This window comes from Malaya genurostris, chromosome 2 (genome assembly GCF_030247185.1).
Source record: "Malaya genurostris strain Urasoe2022 chromosome 2, Malgen_1.1, whole genome shotgun sequence".
Lineage (NCBI taxonomy): Eukaryota > Metazoa > Arthropoda > Insecta > Diptera > Culicidae > Malaya > Malaya genurostris.
The window spans coordinates 161,207,229-161,219,553 of record NC_080571.1 but is presented as its reverse complement, the minus strand read 5'-3'; the positions used below and the strand labels follow the sequence as shown (position 1 = coordinate 161,219,553).

Here is a 12,325-nt window from a genome sequence, read left to right as displayed (position 1 = left end):
CTTGGTAATGGAATAAATAAAATACCTCAAATCATCGAAGTTTTCGTTTTGAAATATAGGTCATTTCATTCATAAATGTTTTCATCCGCTATTTGATAGCGACGCATTGTTTTCATGATAATTACTAGCATGCTTCGATGTCGTAGTGTTGCCAGAGATTTTCTTTTTCAACTTTTCTAAGCTGTCATGACGAAAAAGTAAAACATGCTAGGCTAAATTGATCATTCTGTGAACCAAACATTAGCGCTCCGAATGGGACTTAGGGGTATTATTATTTGTATTTGGTGCAACGTTTTCAACAAAGCGTCAAAGCTAGTAGCGATGAAAATCATTACTGATTTCTGGTTCTACTGAAACATGAATAGAAATTATTTTACAAAGTAGTAACACTTACTTACATTTTCTACTCATCATTTCACGTAGGTTTTAATGGACTGGCATTTAAAAGCTGTTTTATACATAATCCAGGACACGGACTTTCAAAACCTCTGGGGTGGAATCATGTAAGGTGATTATCACCAGGTGACTATCACTTTTTAAAATTTGGAATCATGTAAGGTGATAATCACCCACTTCTGTCAACACTGCGAGAGGGCTCACTTAGCGCTTATTTTTTGGAATCACGTAAGGTGATTGTCATTACTTAATCATCACCTTTATGTCAAAACACCGGTGATAGCTTTTTTGTTGTCACTTATCAGAATAATTCCTGTTGTATTTTTGCGTTCTTACAAATATAGAAAATGAGTGCTGCTAAAAGGTGATATAAATTCGTTATTACTAAACATAGATAGGATGTTTATGTTTAATAACAGTGAGATTTTATATTTTGTGTTGCTAAACGAAAACAGTCGGAATCTAACCGCTCCAGATGAAGTGCAGACATGTAAATTTGATTGCATTGCCGTCGATTGCATCCACATATTCTTTTAAAATTGTTCGATAAATGAAATTCCTGCGATGTGTACGAAATTGTGATCAATAACAAGTTCAATTGAATATCGTATAGCAAAGTGCAGCTCATATTCTAATATTGATGTTTCGATGAACCAGTGAATGAAAAGCATTTCCCGTAAATAAAAATGATCCTCAATGATTTCATTTATTTACTGTCGCACAAGGAAAATGAGTTCAGGCCACAACTATGGTTTAAAAAGGAAATACCTTGTTTATTGTAATGTTACTTCGAACGATAACGAACTTCTTAGACCGTTCATTTTTAGCGCTGCACTGGTGCAGTGTAGTACCGAGTATACTCGTTTCAACTCATCCTGTCCGGCGGCATCCGGTGTAGTGCCGCCGTTGAATACGAAAATGATTTTATTTTTTGCATTACACATTATTGTATTCGAAATTAATGTTGTATACCTTTCTTGAATGCATTGTGAGTGTATTTACTAATACAAAATTTTTTGTTATTTATTTGTACTTAATTAACAAAAAAACTTTACATATGTATAATAAGATTTTTAATGTTTACCAAACAAAAACTTGTTTTCATACTCCTACTGCTGTAATGATTTCTTTTTCATGAGAATTATATGTATTGTGATAACCGACGATTTTATTCCAACAGATCCTTGATTGAGAACAAGTTTTTATTGTCTAATTCGTATAATAGGAAGGCTATGGAATCATTGAACGTTTGAACGACTTTCGTACTAAGCATCTTATACCAATCTAATCAGTTCATCGAGATCGCTAAATGTGTTCATGTAACTAAAATGTGCACTCTATTCTCCCATATATGGCCAGATCTGCAGACTATTGAATTTCATTCGAATCCGACTTGCGACTTCGGTACTGATTTATAAAATAACACATTTTGAAGATGGGATTTGATTGAAAAGTCAATTTTCAGCCATTGCGTACACTGTTAAAAGGTTACCTCAAACATATTTCATGAACTTTATCTTTTAGTTCAAACTCGACACAACAACAATTAACAATGCTTGACGATTTTATGACAAAGCATAAAGACTTTGCCAGAGGGACCCATCTAAAAACATCAACTGGCCGAGAAAAAAATAATCATTTATGGGTGGAAATTTCTTCTAAACTCAATGCAGTTGGGCCGCCTGTAAAAAATTTGGAAGGGTGGAAAAGGGTAAGTTTGACAATTTGCTGTTATGGTTAAAAATATTATTATTCTTCATTACGACTGCCTTTTCCTAACATACATTTTTTTGTATAAAATCTTAAGACAGTAATTTTTGAGAATACTAATTATTTGTTTAAATTATTAATGAAGAAGCTAAATTCAAGGATGTAACATGAAGAGAATGTATCATTCGCAGAGAAAGTTATTTGTAATGTTCGTCGAAATATATCAACTTATTATTACATGTATTCTAATTTTTCAAAGGTTTGGGCGACAAGAAAATATAAAGCCAAATCTAAACTATCGGCAAATAAGAAATCGCTGAAAAAAACGGGTGGAGGTCCTTATGCGGTGCAAGAACTTACGCTGACCGATGAAACAATTATTGACGCTTGTGGATTGGAGGCAACAATTAGTGGCATCCCTGGCGTAGCGACTTTTGGAAGTACTGATATGGAAATTGATGAGAATGACAAAGAAAATGAAGTTGATGATATGCTGAACATCGAAAATTTGTATGAAACAAGTCTGCTAGGAATACAAACCGAGGCTGAACCGTCTTGTGAAACGATAGCAGGACCGAGGAAAGATAAACAATTGAAACTTTTAGAATCGCAGGTGCAAATAACACGTGAATTCGTTAAAAACTGCAATTGTGCTCTTGAAGAAATGAAAAAAAAAATCAAAATGATTTGGTGTCAGCTATTCGAGAAAATTATCGGTGCGTTCGTTCCGTGAAATGCGAGATAGTAAAACTTAATCAAATTAAACAAAGAGAACTTGAACTGTTAGAAAAATCCCATTTAGATCAACTTCAAGCGAAGCAAGAAAAATTAAAATTAGAGAAGATCCATTTGGAAATTTTACAAACAGCAAACGAACTGAAAAAACTCGAACTAGATACAAAACAAAAAGATTCGGACGATTAAAATTAAGTTTTAAAAAAATGGATAATGTTTTATATTTAGTAGCAATGTTGTGAACGCTCAATTATTTTATATTGTTGGAAGAAAAGAAGGCTGACGATACAGCTTTAAGTAATAGTAATAAAATAAGAATAATGTTCATATAGATGTAAGATGGAAAAATAAATTCAGTCTGTTTTTAGTCATGAAACAACAAATAATTTTACTTATAATTTTTTATTTTGCACACTACCATTTCAAACAATTGCCATTTCCTTTTACTATTCACTGAATAATATTTAAATGCGTTTCACAAAATAAGTAGGTAGTGATTCCTTCTAAAAGCTGATGCATGTGTTTTGCCTTTCTCTATAGAAAGGTAATAAAATGGCTGGAAAACCCAACTCAATTTTCTCGCAGATGGTTTAAAAAATTTAACGTTAGGCCCGTTTGAAAGTTACTATTGGGTCATTGATCAAGTTTAAAGATCAAATGGCTGTGATGTCTGGTTCCGGAGATATAATGGTATAAGTGACGTAACCTAGTAAACACGCTTTTTCTCTTCTTTCAATTTCTTGTAAAGGTTGAAACGTTTTCGACAAAGTTGAGCTAGTTTGGAAACTGCTATTGATTCATTAAACAGGTTTGAAATTCAAAGCGCTGTTATTTGCGGTTCCGTTGATATGATGACATAACTGACGTAAACATCAAAACTCATTACCAGAGAATTTTCTTGTATATGGATTAACCGATATATCAGGTGTACAACTTTGCTTCCGCCATTTTCCGATAGATGGCTGTACCGGCTGAGGCCGGTCAAAATACATATATGATAATGCCTTTAAAGTGAGTGTGTACAGTGCCTAACGAATTGTCATCGCCGTTTCAGTGATAGTTGTTCTTGTTTTCGTATTATTCACGCTCGAAAATGTCTGTTTATGTGCCCAATTCTCGCCATTTGCGGGAAGTTTTACTTTTCTGTTACAATTCGAAAAAAAAAATGCAGCTGAAGCGCATCGAATGCTCTCAGAAACATTCGGTGATGCTGCTCTTAGTAAAATAACGTGTAGGGAGTGGTTTCAAAGTTTTAAAAATGGTGATTTCGATGTCGAAGACAAACATGGTGGTGGTAGAGAAAAAACCTTCAAAGATGAACAACTAGAAGCATTGCTTGACGAAGATTCGTGCCAAACCCTAGAAAAGCTTGCCGAATCGTTGGAAGTGAACTAGCAAGCCATTTCAAAACGTCTCAAGGCCCTGGGTATGATTCAGGAAGAAGGAAACTGAGTGCCGTACGAGTTGAAACCGAGGGACATCGAGCGCCGTCTATTTGTATGTGAGCAACTGCTTCAAAGACAAGATCGTAAGGGGTTTCTACATCGAATCGTAACCGGTGATGAAAAGTGTGTTCAATACGATTATCCTAAACTCAGAAAATCATGGGGAACGCCCGGACATGTTACTTCGTCGAAGGCAAAACCGAATATTCACGGCGCCAAGGTTATGATTTGTATTTGGTGGGATCAGCTCGGTGTGATTTACTACAAGCTCTTAAAACCGGGTGAAACCATCACAGGAGATCACTACCGAATGCAACTGATGCGCCTTAGTCGCGCGCTAAAAGAAAAGCGGCCACAATATCAAGAGCGACATGACAAAGTCATCCTTCAACACGACAATGCTCGGCCTCACGTCGCAAAAGTAGTCGAAAAGTACCTGGAAACGCTGAAATGAGAAGTCTTGCCCCACACGCCGTATTCCCCAGATGTCGCTCCTTTTGACTTGCACCTATTCCGTTCAATGGCACACGGCCTGGCAGATCAACATTTTCAATCCTTCGAAGAGTTGGAAAAATCAATCAAACAGAGATAACAAATCTCACTCTAACTAATGGTTTTCATATATGAAATGACTAATGGATTTGAGATAAATGGGGGTTCCTTTACCCAATTTACATCTCTTCTATTGGTCAATCGTTAGTCCTGAGCTGAAACGGTGGCCTTTATTACCGTTCTTGCATGCAGTTACTCTTACATTTCACTCACACATCATCTCACCCATCAGGTCCCAAACGACACATCCTCACAAAATAAACTGGATGAAAGTCATTTGACAGTTATCAGTAGTTTACTCACACGTTCATTTTATATTATTTTATTCTATTTCACAATATTACATCTCATTCCACAGTATTATATGTACACAAACCACCAATAAACGTCAAAGATGAACTTGATGTACCATTCAACTGTTCTGTTATCGTGTGAAACCTGACTTGAGTAGAATAAAAATGAAACATAAAAAAAGCTCAGTTAAGCCCTACCGGCCTCTCCAACCGGATTTTGGTGCGTAATGCAATTAACATCTTATCCAAATTGTTTCATATCTCATTCGATAAACTCAATAATTAAACTAAAAGATATAACACATATTTATATGAAATTGGAACAATAATTAATCGTATTTGATGATGTTTGCAATACCGTCAAGCCCACCAATCATGGGAGGGGAATAAACATGAATAACAATACTCTACTTTAATGTGCAATCTAAAACTGTACATTGAATATTAGATTCACAAAACATTGTTTAAATACCCGGAAATTAAATATCAATTGTCAAATAAATTATTTCGGAATTACTATCTAGGATTAACTTCTGAACTCGGAATATCATATCAAAAACAGAACCAAAACTGAACTCAGATTATCACATCAAAAACTGAATCTAAGTTTCGATTCCATACTACATAACATGCATCAGGTTGTCATCCATTTTATAACGTATGACCCGCCTTTTTTCTGAGGTATTCATACAGATTCATATGTTTCATGTTTAAGATATAGGAGAGTTGTTAACGTGTTCCAAGAGTAGAGTGATGAGATGCCCAGTACCAGAGATGGCATTTCACTAGAGTGATACACCAGTGCTTAAGTTTCATTTATACACTGCGGATACATTTGGTGTGCTCCACACCAAAAGGAAATCGCACTTCTTCTCAGTGTCCATTAGACAGACTTTGAGTGCGTGCTTGTGTTGAAAGAAGCTGGTGCGAGAGAATCACACTCTCGGAATCACAGGCAAACACAACATGAAACACTACTGAGATGAATAATAAGACCACTGCATTCTTAGTTCATAGGCAATAATTCATTGCAATCGATAGGTTTACTCTGCACGATTTTGATATTCTTTCAGATGTTGCTCTAGGAAATCCCTTTTCCAATTGATCTAAATTTTATTCATAAACAAGTTGCCAGCACCTTTTTTGTATTATTTCATTACGTTCTGGAATGGTTCTGTGTTTCTTAAACCAACACTACTTAACGTATCAATTAGTATCCGATAGTGCATCCAAGTAATTGTAATGATTCTTAGAATATAATATAACGTATGGTTAATGGTTAGAATAAGCTACCGAAACATTAAAACTCACGATACAAGTAAAATTAATCAAAGATTCGGGTTTATGAAAGTTTATTGTTCATTTCATATATACATACGTTTCGTACACTTTCGGTTTAATATACCTAACTGAATGGTACTAAATAAGCTTTTTGCGAACATGGAAGTAGATTTTTTTTATTCTGTAGAACATTTTGGTTACTTGGACATTATTCTCTGAGCACAAATGTCATTTTTAATATTGTTGTCTTAGTTTACCAAGTGATCCCTAATTTTGTCTCTAATTAACGTTGCAGTTTCTGTCTCGCTGTAATTTTGTGGCGTCTCAGATATCCTTTGACTTGTACCAACAATGGGTTGTTCAGGTAACGTAACACGATAATAACAGCAAATATTGTGAAGCGCAACAGTAACATTCACGATTTGAGCCACTTTTTGTGGTGGATATCGACACTTCCGCTCCTCTAATGTAATCCGCCATCGTGCTGAAATATGAATTTTATTGAGGACAAATAGAACTGATCTGATTGCTTTAAAACTATTGTATGCAGGAAAATATGACTAAATTTGCAGTTCGTGAGTAGCCATCACGCTTTTCAAATTGACTAATTTCTTCAAATCGAAGCGAATATTTAATTAAGTAAAATTTACGGATTTAATCCCTGCATAAAAACAATATTCTGTTAATCTCAACTGATCTTAGTGTCCATTACGTTGATTCAGAACATGATAAATAAGAAATATTTTCCTGTGTATACCAAAAACATTACTTTTCCAAACTCCTATGGATCGTTCAACAGTGCTTCTAGCTTTTGCGTGAATTTCGTTGAATTTCGCCTCTGGGGAACCGTCCAGCGACACTCAATATGGAGTCAGTACAAATGGCTCAAGTTTATATCCACTGTCACCTAATAGAAATTTGTTTACATTTATTTTTATATATTATTCAGGGAGAATACCTAATAACAAAAAGTTTCTCCGTCCTCTTTCAAACTCATTTTTCAATTTTTTCGTATTCGTTACTTTGCTGCCATACAAAACTGTCATGGGCACAACCACCATATTTTGCGTTCACTGCCATCATTTGAAGTTTCTCGTTGCAGATCTGAAACATTGAACAAATCGGTGTATTTGACAATTTTCAGTAATTTAATTTCATACAATTTTTATATGAAAACTTCTAGGAAGCTAGAATTTGGAAGAGATTATCCCATGCTAAACAACACGCTAGTAACGCAATTTATTCAAATAGTGTCACAGGACTTCGTCTTTGTTTTTATATGGGGTTGAGAATTCAAAATATGGAAAATATTGCTGTACAAACAGTGGTATAAGATTTTAAACGTCTACAGCACAACCAATTTTAAACATATTTTCGATCATTATTCCTGCCTATTTTCAACCTCTTCACAAAAACAGAAAATATTTCCATGCAGTAAGCGTAATCAAACCCTGTCAGTCTTCAGTTCAGCTACGCCATCGCATGGCATCACATTGAATATACCATGTCAATTATATGGATACGCAGTGCTGCTATTTTGGCACACACGAATTTGACATTTCTCTCATCACTTCTATGTACAAGAATCGATGCAAACTTGCTTGATTGCGCCATGTTTGCAAAAAAATCTGTTGCTTGCTATTTTTTCATGAAGCGTGAGAGCTGAATATCTTGATAATGTGATGTTTGACACCTGACCACTGTTTCTACGGTTGTTTTTCGTCTTTTGAATTCGCACCCCTGTATAGAAAACAAAAACAATTCGCCTAGATACAAATAAGTTTAGATAGAAAACAAAAGAGTACTACCAAAATATAAAAACATACTTTAGCAATGATTTAGACAATAATTGTGTAGTCTTATGTCAACAACTCGTCAACAGTCAACGTCGTATGTCAACGGGTTTTCTCTTGTAGTTTTTGGGATAAAGTGTAAATAGATTATATCAACACAACGCACAAATTTTGCAACGAACGGTTTCCTTCTGCAATTCTAAAACGTCATAATAAAGGCCCTTATTACCGTTCTCACTTCCACTATCACTTCACTTGAATTCACCTATTATCAGTATCACGCATAAACTCATTTTTTTTCAACAAAATGTTGGTAGCTTGGTAATGACGTCAAGTTCATCCAAGTACCTACTTTTGTCTCTGAAGTGACTCCCGTAATAAGGACTAAAATTCACTTCACTCGATTTTCACCGTGTAGTGATACCGGTAATAAGGGCCAAAATTTCAAAAACAAATTTCCCCAAATTATGTAACATTTACAATCATAACGTTCAAACTGTGTCTTCCTTTCCGATTGAAGAACATGAATTCATTTTCCTTAGGCTGCAGAATCATGATATTAGTGCCATCGATGCATCCAATCACTGGATAAAAAACGAATATGTCATCATAGATATATTGCTATATCATTTCATGATATTACCTCCTGGAATATTATTTTTTCTCATGAAAAATTGTTGCGTAGTTTCACTGATCTTGAACTTTATCCAACGGTGACATAATTTTTCCTCCATGGTTTTCAATACATTGTTAATCACTTTGCTTACTGTACTTTGCGCCATGGGAGAAACCAAATCCGTTCCAACCTGCCATTTATAAGCAGCTCCGCCTAACAGTTGCAAAGTTGTTGCTAGCTGAAGATTTGGTGGAATAAAAGTACTCGTTTGTCCACTCTCCAGGTTAAGTTCCATTAACAAATACATGAAGACGTCTTTGTTGATTCGATATCGTTTCAAAAAGCTAGAAAATATCTGTTCAGTAAAAGCATTCGAAATAAGTTGTTCATAGTCACATCGATTCCGGAAGATCCAGAGGATTTGAATTATCTCTAAATTTTCGACGATAAATTCTAATTTGATTTCGGTGCTCACGATTTTCAAAATTATATAAAAATAAATCGTTCAGAAAAAACATTTTGTCAACTATAACGAACACTTTTGCATATCCAAATTAAACACGAAAAACAAATCTAGTGTAACATATGAAACAAGCGTATGAACAACTAATTTCTTTATGAACCTTTCTGACAGCTCACTTACAATCACAAATGCTCATTCGCCTTTCGGAAATAAGTTTGTTTTCATTATTAATCACCTACCTTCAAGTAGTTTTAAGTACGACTCAGACGACCAGTCAACTTCCGTTAATGGGCGGAAAAACGTTCTGTGGTTGACATAGCATGTTAAAAAAAATCAATTCTAGTATTACATGACATTATATGACCGTATGACCTATTCATGTATTTTTAAGCCAGTTTGTCAGCGTTGTTAACATTATGTGGTTTATTAAAAAATTATGAAGCTTGTGCTAGAACATGGGTAGATTAATGAAAAGAATTGAAAATTTAAACTTTCAGATTTTTGAATATTATGTGGGTATACGCCACTTTCATATATTACTCTTTCTAATATCAACGGTATACGCCATTTTCATATTTAACTCCTGAAAGATTGACGTTTCTTGACAGGTGATATATGGGTGAAGTTAGCTCAATCACCGGTTGGTGATAACGAGGTGATCACCAGAATGTTTGGAATCACCGAAGGTGATCACTTTTACTATCACCATCACCGGTGATTGAGCCAACTTCACTCCATTTATCACCTGTCAAGAAACGTCAATTTTTCAGGAGTAAAATATGAATGTGGCGTATACCGTTGATATTAGGAGGAGTAACATATGAAAGTGGCGTATACCCATATAATATTTTAAAATCTAAAGTTTTTTTCCTTTAGTTTTCAATTTTTTTCATTAATTCGAGTCATGTTTATCAATGATGATTTGTATGGATCGAAGAGTAACGTTGAAAAAATTACCTGCGCAAAAACAATTTAAAAAAATCACTTGTTGGTTTAATTTAGCGCCGATTTATTTTTCAATGGAAATCAATGTCACAGTCAATTCTTTGGGATAAATTTGCTAGCTTTGAAATGACACGAATTGTTAGATCTTCTTGAAGTTTCACAACGAATGGCATTCCTCTCGAATGAGAAAGATCCGTTAAATAATTTCTTGTATAGTTTTCATTCACTTTACGATTATGACATTTCACAGAGCTTTCAAATGCTACCTCCATTTTGGAAATTTTACCCACCGGTACTACGAATATCCACTATGATTAGCAGCAACTAATTGTTCAAAAATATTGCCTTATTTAGTTCAACTCACAAGAAGAAAATTAAGAACGCAGTTTAATCTTTTTTAATCGTTCAATTGAACGAGACGGATATGTCGCTTACTAAGTCACGGCCATCTAATTCTACTGAAAATGTTAGCATAGATTTTTTTATGTTACGTTATGTGCAACAGGAGATGTCTACATTCATAAACTTATCACTTTTCCAGAAAGCAATTTATCTTTGATTTTACGAATACCCCAATGATATTCCTTCAAATAATAATTATAACATAAATGAATTGATTTAATTGATAAATACTACCGTTCATTCTATGAATTCTTTAAACTATATAAACTAAGTTACTTTTCATTTTGGTATTTAATTTTGACACAATATGAGTACGAATTTCATTAAAAAAATTATCCTCTCCGACCAATATTGGTAGGTTATTTTTATATCAGTGGCTTAAAATTCACCTAACGGACAATAATTTATAAAGCCACTTCTCAAAAAATTAAATCACTACTGAAAGTGATAACTAAATTGCTATCACCTCCATTTTGACATGAAGGTGATTAAATCGTGGTGACTATCACCTTACGTAATGCCAACGTTTGATAGTGATGTTAGCCTCTCAGCAGTGGTGACAGAACTTGGTGATTATCACCTTACGTGATTCCAAATTTTCAAAAGTGATAATCACTTGGTGATAATCACCTTACATGATTCCACCCCAGTAAAAGATACGTGTTTCATAGGTAAAATGTAATGTACTGTTCATTTCACATTCATCTATCAGTTCGTATCAAATTTAGATACCAGAAAATTACTATTTTATATATTGGTTGATGTCGAAAGGGAGATGCCAGATCTTGATATAAATCTATGAAATGAAAAATGCCATGAAATATAAAACATTTATATCAAAAAATTGTCATACAATTATAATGGCTTAAAAAGCAACTAATAACGTCGTGGTATCTCAAATCGACAAGCCTCCAGAAATCGTTTATGTTGTCACTGCCATCCAACCGAAGCCGCAGTCAAGATCCAAGAACTCCCACAACACTACCGATGCAGGTTGAAGTCGCATTACATGGTTCCAGTGTCTCTAGCTTCACACCGACGGCCTGTTTGAAGCATTCGGCAGGAGCGGATAAACTTCCGGACTCACGCAGGCACTCGGTCCAGTTAAACACATGGAAACTTTCATACTGGAATGGTCGATGGAGTAAAAAATTGTAATTAAATAACTCGCAAATATTTACACTACTTACACTTCGAGGGCCACTGCTCGCCATTTTCAAAATCGAGTTTTTTACACTGGAAATTCACGTAGATTGTTTGACGTTTGGTCAATTCACGTAAACCTTATGTGATGACTCTATTTATTTTACACGCTCGTTCAATGTTACTCTAAAGTGAGTACAATTTCACTCACTTTCGTTAAAAGTGGAACTACTCTATAGTGAGCAAAGCTTGTTTACTCAATTTTGAGTAAATATGGTATTTGTCAAATTCTGAGTAACATTTACTCAGTGCTACAAATGGTAAAATTAGCTCGAGTGAGTAAATATTACTCAATATCAAGCGAATTGAATAAGGGATTCGAATAAGGAATTCTTTGCTGACTTACTTCCAACGAATGAAGGAAGCCGTTACCTGTTCATCGGTCATTGGAAAGGATCCGTCTGCCTTCCTCCGTTCCACCTCCGACAGAGGGAAAAGTTCCGCCTCCGACAAAGGGAAAAGTTCAGTGCACGTAAATTTTCACACAACGT

The 12,325-nt window shown here is 34.8% G+C and overlaps 1 long non-coding RNA gene across 1 annotated transcript; it reads right to left on the bottom strand.

The window, feature by feature from the left end:
- Window positions 1-11,449: 11,449 nt before the first annotated feature.
- Window positions 11,450-11,931, bottom strand: LOC131430849 (uncharacterized). The gene is made up of 2 exons (XR_009229575.1): window positions 11,822-11,931; window positions 11,450-11,758 (listed from the first exon to the last, which is right to left on the bottom strand). It is a non-coding gene; the product is annotated as an uncharacterized LOC131430849 (long non-coding RNA).
- Between the last annotated feature and the right edge of the window lie 394 nt (window positions 11,932-12,325).